This window comes from Tenrec ecaudatus, chromosome 4, assembly GCF_050624435.1.
Source record: "Tenrec ecaudatus isolate mTenEca1 chromosome 4, mTenEca1.hap1, whole genome shotgun sequence".
NCBI classification, from domain to species: Eukaryota; Metazoa; Chordata; class Mammalia; order Afrosoricida; family Tenrecidae; genus Tenrec; species Tenrec ecaudatus.
In genome coordinates, this window is record NC_134533.1 from 204,000,335 (window position 1) to 204,014,183 (window position 13,849).

A 13,849-nucleotide genomic window follows, 5' to 3' on the forward strand; every position below is an offset into this window, starting at 1 on the left:
GTACCAGCAGGGGCAAGGGAAGATGGGAGGAGAGGGGAGGAGGGGGAACCGATAGCAATGATAGACACACAACCTCCCCCTCCCACCCCCAGGGGTGAACAACAGAAACTGGGGGATAAAGGTAGCAGTTGGTATAAGATATGAAAATAATAATTTCTAATTTATCAAGGGATCACAAGGTGGGGGGATAGGAGCTGATACTAAGAGCTCAAATATAAAGTAAATGTTTAGAAAGTAATGATGGAAACATATGTACAAATATGCTTGATAAGATTGATGTATGGATTGTTATAAGAGTGGTAAGAGACCCCAATAAAATTATCTTTAAAAAAGAAAATGAATCGAGAAAACAATGGGACCGACGGTTCCAGGGGGACATGGGAGAGGGGAAGTGGGGGAAAGGAAGTGGGTCCTAACAAACCCAGGGACAGGGAACAACAAGTAATCTAAAATCGATGGCAAGGAGGGTGTAGGAGGCCTGGCAGGGCTTGATCAAGGGCAATGTAACCGAGAGGAATCACTGAAACCCAAATGAAGACTGAGCATGATAGTGGGACAGGAGGAAAGTCAAAGGAAATAGAGGAAAGAGCTGGGAGGCAAAGGACATTTATAGAGGTCTAAATACAGGCATGTACATATGTAAATATATTTATATATGATGATGTGGAATAGATGTATGTGCATATATTTATAGGTTTAGTATTAAGCCAGCAGATGGACATTGGGCCTCCACTCAAGTACTCCCTCAATGCGAGAATACTTTGTTCTATTAACCTGCCAGTACATGATGCTCACCTTCCCGACACGATCGTTGAAGACAAAGCGGGTGAATAAGCAAATGTGGTGAAGAAAGCAGATGGTGCCCGGCTATCAAAAGATATAGCATCTGGGGTCTTAAAGGTTTGAAGGTAAACAAGCGGCCATCTAGCTCAGAAGCAACAAAGCCCACATGGAACAAGCGCACCAGCCTGTGTGATAACGAGGTGTCGACAGGCTCAGGTATCAGGCATCAAAGACCCAGAACATAAAAACATATCATTGTGAATGAGGGAAAGTGTGGAGTGGGGACCCAAAGCCCATCTGTAGGCAACTGGACATCACTTACAGAAGGGTCACGGGAAGGAGACGAGCCAGTCAGGGTGCAGTGTAGCACCGATGAAACATACAACGTTCCTCTAGTTCTTTAATGTTTCTTCCCCCGCCATTATCATGACCCCAATTCTACCTTACAAATCTGGCTAGACCAGAGCATGTACACAGGTATAGGTAAGAGCTGGAAACATAGGGAATCCAGGACAGATAAACCCCTCAGAACCAATATTGAGAGTAGCCATACCAGGAGGGGAGTGGGAAGGTGGGGGGAGGAAAGGGGAACCGATCACAATGATCTACCTATAATCCCTTCCCTGGGGAATGGGCAACAGATAAATGGGTGAAGGGAGACATCGGTCAGTATAAGACATGAAAATATAATAATAATTTATAAATTATCAAGGGGTCATGAGGGAAGGAGGTAGGGGGAGGGGAGAAAAAGAGAAGCTGATACCAAGGGCTCAAATAGAAAAAGTGTTTTGAAAATGATGATGGCAACAAATGTACAAACGTGCTCGATGCCTGGATGGATTGTGATGAGTTGTACGAACCCCCAATAAAAGGATTTTTAAAAAACACCACTTGGAGCAGCTTTATTTGTAATGACTAAAACACTGTAAACAAGATAAATGTTCACGAAAAGGTGAACAGACATGATATATGGAATGTTATAAGAGCTCCCAGTAAGATGATTTTAAATAATAATAATAAATAAGAGGTGAACAAACAAACAAATGTTGCCGCAATGGAATGCTACTGCTCTTCAGTAAGAAGGACTCCACCATGAAAACAGTTCATTGGAAACAGTGACCATTGCTCAAAACGGCTTAAAATCAAGGAGGGTGTGCGTCAGTATTTCAGGCTTTCGCCGTCCTACAGCAGCCAGTCTGCGCCGAGCAAGTCATAAAGAAGAACGCGGCGTCAGGACTGGGGGAAGGCTTATTAACAACCTGTGATACGCAGACGACACAACCTTGCTCGCTGAACGTGAGGAGGACTGGAAGCACTTGCTGAGGAAGATCATGAGCTGCAACCTTCAGTGTGGATCACAACTCATGGTAAAGAAGATCACAATCCTCACAACCGGACCAGTAGGTACCATCCTGGGAAAGGGGAGGGAGGATTGAAGCTGTCAAGGATCTTGGTTTGCTTGGATCCACAGTCGATGCTCATGGACACAGCAGTCACGAGAGAAAAGGGCTCGTTGCACTGAGCTAAGTCTGCTGCAGAAGACCTCTTTAAACTGTTGGGAAAAAATAAGTAACCAAAGTGTTGAAAAGCAAGCAGGTGACTTTGAGGAGAAAGGTGCACCTGACCCAAGCCATGGTCTTTCCCATCGCCTCCTGTGCATGGGAGACTTGGACACTGAATAAGAAAGACTAAAGAGGAATCCATGTATTTGAATAATGATACTGGCAAAAAATAATAGCAATCGTGGTCCTGGCAAAGAATATTGAAGGTGCCATGGATTGCCAAAAGAACCAACAAATCTGACTTGGACGAACAAAGTACAACCAGAAAACTCTTCAGAGGCAAGGATGGTGAGATGTCACCTCATGTACTTTGGCCATGTGATCAGGAAAGACCTGTCCCTAGAAAAGGTGATCGTTCTTGATAAGGCAGAGGGACAGTGAAAACCAGGGAGAGCTTGGCCGGGTGGGTTGGCAATAGTGGCTGCGACAGTGGGCTTGAAGATACGGAAAAACAACGGTGAGGTTGGCGCAGGACCAGGCGGTGTTTGCTTCTGCTTTACACTGAGTTCCTCTGAGTCCGGATCCACTGGATGGCACCTTACAACAGCGCAAAGTGATTCATAGATTCAACGCAATCCCAATAAAAGGTTTAACAGGCTTCCTGGCAGACATCATAAAAACCAATCTTCAGCTTGAGATGGACTAGCAAGAGGCCCTGACACACTAAGGGGGCAGGCACCGCACTTCGGAATTACCCGACAGCCGGAGTCATCGAAACGAAGTGGTTCTGGTGTAGCAATGAGCACATCAACCCATGGAATGGGGTTGGCACTCCAGAAATCAACCCACCCATTTATGGTCAACTGACTGTTGGCCAGGATGCTAACTAAGTCCATTCGACAGGGGAAGAAAGAGTCTCTTCAATAAATGGTGCTGGGGAAATTATCTCCACATGCACAACCATGAAACAGGATCCATGCCTCACGCCACATCCAATAGCCAATTTAAGGACCTAAATGTACAGACTGAAGACCCTAACTTTTTCAAAGAACAAGCAAGGGCATTCATTTCACGCCTAGCTTCTGAGGGCCGATTGTGCAATAGAGTAAATAACAAAAGCACAGAGAGCAAGGGACGCAGTAAACGGGCCCCCATAAAAATGAAAAACAGAAACATTTGTTCATCAAAAGACTTTCCCAAAAGAGGAACAAGACAAATTGCCACCTGAGTGATTACCTTTGGAAACCATATATCCACCAAAAAGCCAATAACCCAAATATTGAGGAGGTACAACCTCTGGTCGGTCTCTGTCCACCTCGACGGGCACAGAGGAAGACGGAGAGTCCAGAGTAGGAGCTGGACACAGCGTGTGTGAGTGGCTGACGGAATGTTGTAACTCTGCCAGGAGCCCAGACCGGTGGTGCCCAGACGCCGCGACCCAACACTTGGATGAAGGATTCCATCCAACAGCGGTTCTCAACCTGTGGGTCGCAACCCCTTTCACAAATGCATCCTGCATATCAAATATTTACATTGCGATTCATCACAGTAGCAAAATGACAGTGATGAAGTAGCAATGGAAATCAATGTTATGGGGGGGGGTCAGCACCACATGAGGACCTGCATGAAGGGTCGCGGCATGCGGAAGGCTGAGAACCACAGCTCTAGAAGAATCCTCATCAGAAGGGAGGAAACGCAGGGCACACGAGGGACCCTAGCCTTTCTGGAGCCACGCAGGGTGGATGGAATGCTCATCCTGAGATTATCTTGAACCTTCTTCCAAAACTATCCCCTGAAGTTATCTCTTCACTAGTGAGAAAGATCTGCCTTCAGCTTTATGCTCGTTTGAGAACCATCTAGATGGGACCAAACTGCTAACAGCAGCTCGAAAGAGGAGAGAATCTTCACGGAAGAACTCGGGGAAGGAGGTGGAGGCTGGCAGCACAGCTCAGAGAAGGTCCTCGTGTCCCGCGTGGGACCTGTAGAAACCACTGAATGGTGTTCTCAACAACAACAGAATGAACACAATTTAGAAGAAAAACAAAACAAGTGAACACAGCTTTGTTATCATCTAAGGCAGTGGTTCTCAACCTTCCTAATGCGGCGACCCTTGAATACAGATCCTCGAAGAAGCACACCAGCCTGTGCGATCACGAGGTGTCGAAGGATCAGGTATAAGGCATCATCAGAACAAAAAAAAAATCTTACCATAGTGAATGAAGGGGGAAGTGCAGAGTGGAGACCCAAACCCCATTTGTCGGCCACTGGAGATCCCCTCGCAGAGGGGTCTAGGGGAGGAGATGAGTCAGTCAGGGTGCGATGTAGCACCGATGAAGAATACAACTTTCCTCCAGTTCCTAAATGCTTCCTCCCCGCCAACTACCATGATCCGAATTCTACCTTGCAAGTCTGGATAGAGCAGAGGTTGTACACTGGCGCAGATAGGAGCTGGAGGCACAGGAAATCCAGGGCTGATGATACCTTTAGGACCAGGGGTGTGAGGGGCGATACTGGGAGGGTAGAGGGTGAGTGGGCTGGAAAGAGGGAACCGATTACAAGGAGCTACATGTGACCTCCTCCCTGGGGGACGGACAACAGAAAAGGGCGTGGAGGCAGACGTTGGACAGGGCAAAATATAACAAAATAATTTATAAATTATCAAGGGGTCATGAGGGAGAGGGGAGCAGGGAGGGAGGGGGAAAAAAGAGGACCGGATTCAAAGGGCTTAAGTGGAGAGCAAATGTTTTGAAAATGATGAGGGCAAAGAATGTACAGATGTGCTTTACACAATTGATGTATGTATGGATTGTGATAAGAGTTGTATGAGCCCCTAATAAAATGTTTCAAAAAAAAATACAGGTTCTCATGTGGTGGTGACCCCCCCCCCCCATAAAATTATTTTCGTTGCTACTTCATCACTGTCATTTTGCTACTGTTATTAATTGGGTGATCCCTGGGAAGGGGTCATTCAACCCCCAAAGGGGTCCCAACCCACAGGTTGAGACCCGCTGCTCTAAGGATTCCGGAGCTCCTGCTCCAGGTGCTGGTCAAGTACCTCGTGCTGTGGAAGACACAACACAAAGCCACGTAACACAGACTTGCCCTTCATGAGCCCACATAGAGTCTAGGGGCTGAGTGACTGCCCAGCTGCTGCCTCCCTTCAAGAGAAAGCTGTTATCCCAGGAGTGTGGCGTGGGGCAACTGGGTACCCAGGAGCCTTGCCTCCTAGTCCCAGGGCCCAATAATTTCCTGAAGGTAAGCTCAGACCAGACTGGGGTCCTGAAGGCTTTTGGCAGCTGAGCCAACTGCCGCTCAGGGTCTGCAAGGTGGGGAATCTTGGGACCCCACGTAGTCCCTCACCAAGAGACTTCAGCCTGCAGGCAAGAACCTCTCTTACTCATTTGTGGAGCTGCCTTTAAGACCGGCCTCTGCAGAGGGCCCTGCCTGCCCTGCCCTGTGGGGGCAGCAGAGGTGCTATGGGAACAGGCCTGGCCTGAGGGCAGGAGACTAGAGGATGTGTGACTGTGGACACATTTCCCAATCTAGTGCCTGTAATCTGGTTTGAGGAGATTTGTGGGTCTTTTTGGTTTTGTTTTGTATTCACATGATCATGCTACAGTATCCTTCCCTCACTTCTCCCCCCTCCCCCCCCCCCCCCCCCCCCCCCGCAATCCCCTCAGGGAAGTTGCCTATACCTGTCCATCCAGCAGGTAAAGAAAGCTCCGCAGGTGGTTGCAGGAGAGTGGAGCATGGTGTGGGGGGCGTCCCTAGAGTTTCAATGAATTTCATTGAAAGGCATGTGCTGCCTGATTTCCATACCCTTCCAGGCTTGTCTTGCCAGGAGTTAAACCAGCCGCCACGCTGGCCAGGATGTATGCACAGTTAGTAGACGTCTCAGAGTACTGCCCGCAGGGCTGCTTCCTAGTTCCAGTTCAGCTTCATTCCCTCCGCCTCCGCCTCCCCCGGAGCTACCCCTCTGCCCTGGTTCTCTGCTCCCCTCTTGCTTTCTCACTCAGGTTCTGAGATGAAGAGTCCGGAGCTCTGGGGCCCACAGCCCACATGGGTGCCTCCCTGTCCCCGAGTTCAGTGGGGCAGAGACAGGAGATTCTCTCTGTCTGATAATTCCAATTTGCCTTCTTCTCTTCGGAGACTCCTGTAACGGAACCGAACCCAGGGCCATCGGATTCATTCTGAATCACAGCAAGCCTGAAGGATAGGGTAGAGATGCCCCCGTAGGGTTTCCAAGATGGCACACCACATCTTGCTCCCACAGACCAACTGGTGGGTCCCCACCACTGGCCTTTTGATGACCCACTCTGTCCCCAAATCCTTGTCACCTCCAGAGCTGTCGATCCTTTTGGGAAAAGGCGATGGCTCCAAATGGTGCACATGGTTGGTGCTCACTACTGACGTCAGGCTGGCAGTGGGAACGCACCCAGCGGCACCCTGAAAGAAAGGCCCTCCATCAGCTTCCACGAAGAACACCGCTAAGAAGACCCTATGGAGCAGTGTACTCTGTCGCACATGCACCTGGGGTAACCCTGAGGCGCCGCCCATTTGATGGACTGGGGTTTGCCTTTTTGGTAAATGCAGGACAGGTTTGATTTCATAGTGCTGCCAACCATGCCCAGGGAAGATGGGAGTGTAAAGCCTGCCCTTGCTGGTTTCCATGCCAACACACAGCGCAGAGGACAAATGGGCACACCACAGGCAAGCAGGCATGGATTCTAGGGCCTTGGCCTCAAAGCTCCCATGAAAAGCATCCTGGCCTGGGCTTACTCTGAGGACCAAGTTCCAGAGAGCAGAGTAAGGATGCTGCCAGCCTGGTTCCAGGGGAGGGTGCTGCAGTACACTAACTAAGACAAAGGCCGGCTGCCCTAGGGGCTGTGGAGGGGGAGGGGGGAAACCCACCTTGGTCCCCAGTCGGGGTCTGTTATGGATTGACGTATGCCCTCTCCCCCCAAATTCTCTCTCTCTCTCTCTCTCTCTCTCTCTCTCTCTCTCTCTCCCTCTCTCTCCCTCTCTCACTGTATCGTATATATAAATGTTGTTCGTCCTCACTTCTCTGCCTGTGGTTATAGTCCCATTTGAGATTGGGCTGTCTTCATCATGTTAATGAGACAAGATTAGTAGAGGGTCTGTTGCACTGATCCTTTTTGAAATGGAAAGAGCTTGCTATAAGGGAGACTGTTAAAAAAGCAGAGGCAGGGAAGAGAGGAACCAAGCCCGGAAGATCCCCCAGGCCCCTCGAGAGACGAGGACCTTCCTCCAGAACTGTCGGCCTTCCCCTGGAATTGTGTCCCTGGATTTGGACTTCCAGCTTGGGAAACTTTGAGAAAATGAAAGCCACCCTCCCTCGCGTGGTCTTTTGGCGGTGGCAGCACTAGATCACTCAGACAGGGCCAAAGTCTCCCACCTGCTGGCCTTGGGGCATTTGTTCTTCAAGAACCAACCACTCTTACTGAGCCCACCTCGTTTAAGCCTCTCAGTTATTTTTGCTGACGGGAAAACAGGGATCCCATGGAAATTTCCAGAAAGCCTGTCCAGCTGGGCTTGCAGCCTGGTCCTGGCTCCACCTTTCTGGCTGGTGGATGTGGCCTTGCTCCCCACCCTCCCACACCTGCCCCAGGCTTTGAATGTCCATTTCCTCTTATGTAAAATAGGGATAAGACCAACCACCTCCTCCTCCGAGAGAAGTAAATCAGAGTATGACCCAAGTCAAGGGATCCGTGATGTCTGGGCCAGGCTGCAGGCACCACACTTCAAAGGTGTTTTCTCTGATCTCCCAGCCACTCTGAGATGGGGATGATGGTCACCCCATGTTAGAGAGTGTGAAGTGATGTATGTGCCCAAGGCAGAAAGAAAAGCCTAGGAGAAGATTCTCACCCGAGGCAGAGTCCATGAAAATCCACGGGGTCCACACCATCCCACTCTCCAAATATGGGAGGGGAGGCCTTCCCCAAGGGAATGGTCCTCCACAGGATGGCTGCAAGGAATGATGACAATGGGATCCTATGGGAAAACAGACTGCCCTTTCCTACCTGGGTGGAATCCGAGCTGTGAGGTCATCCTGTGCATTCACCTTAAGGCATTCAAAATGTGAGCATTTGTTTGGTTGGAAAGATACCGGCCCCCAGGCAGGACATCACAGTGAAGGGCCAAGGCTGAGTGGAACTGAGAGGCTCAGGGAACTCGGAGCAGTGGCTCAGGAAGGTTTCTCAGAGAGCGCAGATCATGAGCTAGCCAGGCCTTCTGAGCTGTTCACTGACGGTCAGGAGAGTAAGTTTTAGGCTGCAGCTGAGCAGAAAAGGCAGTGGTGATTGGAATGGGTACGTTGGCAACAAAGAAGAAAACGGAGCAGTCACTGGGAAATATGACCTTGTGACAGACATGAAGCAGATTAAGCTGGAGGTTGCACGTTAGAATTGCGTACGGCCCACATCTTCATGGACAGCCCTCGTCGTCCACAACCTAAAGGGCACAGGAACCAAGCTGACTGCATCTGTGGGAAGAGAGAATCTACAAGTTCAACACCAGCAGCAGGGGCTGACTGCAACACACACTGTATTTGGATTCTCAGGTCCAGGTCCAAATTGTGCCTCTGAAAGGTGCTGGCTGTGAGATCTGACATCACGCAGCCTCTCTGCATCTAAGTGTCTCTCTTTTCACGGGAAAGCCATGATGGCCTGGGGCAGGCAAAGGCTCACAAGTCACGTGACATCGAGTCACGTGACGTCGAGCGGCTGGCACCGAGAAGAGAAGAGAGCATTCCAGAGCGCTTCATGGTGCTCCTGTGGCACCTGGCCACGAACCCAGAGGCAGTCGCTCCACCAGAACAGGAAAACACCAAGTGTTTTACAATCAGCAAGGGGCGTGTTGAGGCTGGGTCCTTTCGCCATGCCTACTCACCTTATTTAGATGCGGAGCAGATCATTTGAGCAGCTGGACTAGGTGGAGAACAAGCATCAGGACTGGGGGAAGCCTTGCTAACAGTGTGTGAGGTGAGGAAGGCTTGAAGCACCTTCTGAGGAGCTCAAAGACTGCAGCCTTCCGCACAGATCGCAGCTCCTCCATGTAAGAAAACCAAGTTACCGTGAAGGTAACTTCGTGACGAACGGAGGCTGGAGTCTGAAGGTGTCGAGGGCTTCATCTTGCTTGGTGTGCTAGTCTGGGTGGACTGGCGCAGCGGTTCTCAACCTGTGGGTCGCAACCCCTTTGGGGGTTAAATGACCCTTTCACAGGCGCTGCCAGATTCATCACAGTAGCAATACTGCAGTAGCAATGGAAATAATTTTATGGTTGGTGGGGAGGGTGGGCGGGGTCACCACCACATGGGGAACTGCATGAAAGGGTCGAGGCATTAGGAGGGTTGAGAACCACTGGACTAGAGAAACAAATCCAGAGACACTCATATGTACAAGAAAGAGTTTTATATCAGAGAGCAATCGTTCATTAAGAAAATATCCCAGCCCAGTCCAGATCAAGTCCATCAGTCTGATATTAGCCCATATGTCCAATACCAGTCTATAAAATATTCTTCAGACTCACACAACACATGAAATGATGCCGAATGCAGGAAGATCACAGGCCAGTTGGTGGAATGTCTTGTGGATTCAGTGGCGGTGTAAGCATCTCATCACTGGCGTGGGTCTCCAGGTGGCTCCTCCAGCCCCAGGGCTCTGCTTCCATCAGGGTCCCCCATGTAGCTTGTCAGCCAGAAGACAAGCAGAGCATCTGTGTCCCATGTGTCCTGCCTCCAGCGAGCTACTTATCTCGGCACTTCCAAATGAGGTCATCGAGCTGTGACCTGATTGACAGGCTAAACTCCACCCCTTTGCAAGTTGACAGGAGATGATGTAACCACCACACTTGGATCCACTGACTGCTCGTCAGTGCTGACAGAGCCCTACAGATCAGTTGTCCAACCCTCGTGTTTCACATGCATGTGGTCCAAATCCACAGGAAGAGTTTTTCCTAGGCCACGCAGCCTGACGGATGGAGCTGGAATCTCCGCCTGATGAGGACGATGTGACGATTGGTGGCTATACTCCACCGGGACATCAACGCTCTATTGTGCTTCAGCCCACCTCTGCCAGAAAAACTCCACAATCACTACTGGGGCTTCGAAAGACGCAAGCGCTGAATTAAGGACAACAACAAACTTGTAGAAAGCCTTATTCAAAGTGCCTTCCAGCTCAGCAGCCGTATGGTCCCAGTTCCCTTTGCTGCCACAGCTGTAAACAGCATCAGTTTAGCACCCTGCTACCAAGATGTGTGTAGCCACCCTGAGACTGATGATAAGAAGGCCACCTGCCTCGGGGGCCTGGGGTTAGGAAGGGCAGGGGGAGCAGCAAAGAGGCCTAGTCATTTTTGAATAAAAGTTTTGGGTTTTTTGGGGTATTCTTTGACTCTTCAGCCAACTAAGCGTGCATTACTTCAATAAAAATGAAATTGTATCCAAGAGTAAAACTAGCATATGAGGATAGAAGAGCCCAAACCGTGGGCTTGTGAGGCCTACTGGTGCTAACAGAGATAAAGTGCTTAGCCTGGCCCAGGTGGCTGCTCAATACTCATTGGGTTTTCATGTTTGACCCCAAAGCCACCTCTTAACAAATGAGTCTCTCTGTCACGATTGACTGGAGGGAGATGTGGGAACAGGCCTGTGGTCATTACGGAATCTGTTATCAATTTGAGACTTTCCAGTGAAGGGGTGGAGCTTACCTCTTGAGCTAGTTAAGGTTTATTGTGCCAACCTGGCCGATAAACACATGTGGGATTCATTGAAGGGCAGAGAGATAAATGACTCGGTGAGCCTCACCCTTCTGGTTCTTGGGTCTCATGCTCTCTGATGGGCGGATCAGGGTGCAGCTGCCTTAACCAGTTCCCTGCTCCAGCTGGCAAGGCTCACTTCCTGCAGGACATCCCTGAGGAGAAGCTACATGGACCTACCCCAATGCAGCCCTGGGTGCTGGAGCAGCCGCATGGAGACCCCTGCCAGCGCTGAGATGCTTACACGTTCGCTAATTCGACTTTCCTCCTGCAGTTGGCGTCATTGTGTGTGCTTTTTAAGATGGAGGAGGACTTTGTAGATCGGTGTCAGACATATGGGCTCATGTTGGACTTAAGGGCTTGGACAGCACCGGGTTGGGATGCTTTCTTAATATAAATTTGTCCTTTATATATAACTCTCATATGCACATGGGTTTCTGTGGATTTGTTTCTCCAGAGTAACAAACACACCTGTTAATCAAGTCACAGCTTGATGGCCTCATTTTGGAGGTACTAAGGAGATAAATAGCTCGCTGGAGGCCTGACACTCGCTTACTCCCTGGGAGATATTTCTGACAAGAAGCCGCATGAAGCTACCCTCGTACAGCCAGAGCCCTGGGAATTGGAGAAGCCACATGGAGACCCCTGCCACCGCTGAGATGCTTACACTGCCACTGGATCCACAAGACTTTCCACTCACCGGCCTGTGATCTTCCTGCATTCAACATCACTTCATGTGTTGCGTGAGTCTGAAGAAGAATTTATACATTGGTATCAGACATATAGGCTAATATTGGACTTATGGACTTGATTTGTATGAGGCTGGGATATTTTCTCAATATTCAATTGCCTTTTATATAAAGCTCTTTCTTACACACATGAGAGTCTATGCATTTATTTCTCTAATCTACCCAGACTAACACAAAGCCCCTCTGCCTTTTATCTCAGGGTGCTGAGACACCAGACCTCTCACAGTGACTTGCTATATGGCTTAATTGGTGGTGATGCAGCCAGGCCTTAAGTGCCTGACACCACCCTCACTCCACCCCCAGGCTAGGCCAAAAGGGCTGCACTCAGCCAGGCATGTCTGATGCACATTGAACACCTGCTCTGTGCCGGCACCTCCATTCAGCCCTCCAGGGCACCCTCCCGACAGTCATGCAGGTTGACATCATGCTTCCTGTGCTAGCCCGGTGGACCGGAGAACCAAATCCAGAGACATCCATATGTGCGTATGAGAGAGTTTTAAAACAAAGAGTAATTTCATATTAAGAAAACATCCCAGCCCAGTCCAGATCAAGTCCATAAGTCCAATAGTAGCCCATATGTCTGATATGAGCCCATGCATCCCCTTCAGATCACGCAGCACAGACAATGATGCAGAAAGCAGGAAGCTCACAGGCCAGTGGACAGAGAGTCCTGTGACTTCCAGGGGCTCCAGGGCTCTGGCTGATATCTGCGTGACTCCTTGTGGCTTGGCAACAGGAATGTGCAGTAGAGAGAGAGTGTGTGTGTTGTAGGCACTTCCTGGGAGGAAGAAGAAGTTCCCAGAATCCTCATGGGAAGGCCACGCCCACAAGGAAGGATCAGTCTGGCTAGACTCCACCCCTTCATTCTTTTAATCAAGTTGGCATAAAATCGTGTAGCTACCGCACTCCCTTTAAACAGATGCGTGAGCAGAGGCTCAGAGAGGTCATCGAGGGCTACTCAGCTACCAGGAGGGCAACATCCAGGGACCTCGGTTTCCATCAGCAGGAAAGGAGGGGCATGGCATTCGTTAGCCCCACACGCAGAACCTGGTGGCCTTCTCCCCAGGAGCACCCCCTCCACAGTCTCCTGAAGATGCCATCCGGGAAGCCAGCAGACCTCCAGGATCTGCAGGGAGGGCAGAGGAAGCAGTATAGGGGGTTCCAGTCTCCTCACATGCCAACGAATCCTCTCTTCTTCCTCTGATTGGCCGCTGCTCCTCCAGTCAGCTGCTCTCTGGGTTCATTTCTGATTTGCTCTCAACCTGTACCCACGCCACCCCACACACCAACCCCTAGTAAGCAGTTCACGTCTTTTTTTTTTCATTTAGATACTTTTATTGGGGGCTCTTCCATCTGTCATCATAATCCATACATCCACCCAGTATGTCAAGCACATTTGCACATCTGCTGCCATCATCATTTTCAAAGCATTGTCTGCCCACTTGAGCCTCTGGTGTCAGCTCCCATTTCTTTCCCCTCCCTCCCCATGCCTCTTCTGTAGTGAACCCCCTTTTGCCCGCTTCCTGCCCAGGTGGCAGGGAAGTGTGGAGGAAGAGCTAGCCTGGAGGGTCCAGATCCTTGAACTAGAAAGGCTTCCTGCAGGTGGTGACTATAGGTGGTAGTTTGCCAGGGAGGGGAGAGGAATCAAAGGTGGGGGCCACGGAAGGACCCACCCTGCCATTCCTCTTGGTCCCTCCTTCCGCGGGAGCGGTTCCCTTCTGCCAACTGCTCCTGCCTTCGGGCAGGATCCAGGGCCCCGCCCCCTGCTCGCAGGCTCCTTCTCCAGGAGGCGAGTACCCAAAGGTGAATGCCCTGGGGGCCCAAAGGTTGTTGCTTAAGACAGGTAGTTAACCTTGGACTCTGTGGGGCTTCTTAAACCTCAGGTATGTTTACACAACAAACATGCTTTTTTCTTGAGAACTAGACAGAGACAGAAGCCTTCCGTGACTTGTGCAGAACTGGTGTGCTCTTCTTCTAGTCGTAGGGCCATGTGTGTTCCTGGCTCCCAGTGGTCCCTGACTCCTCCAAGTCCCCATAGCCCCAGGG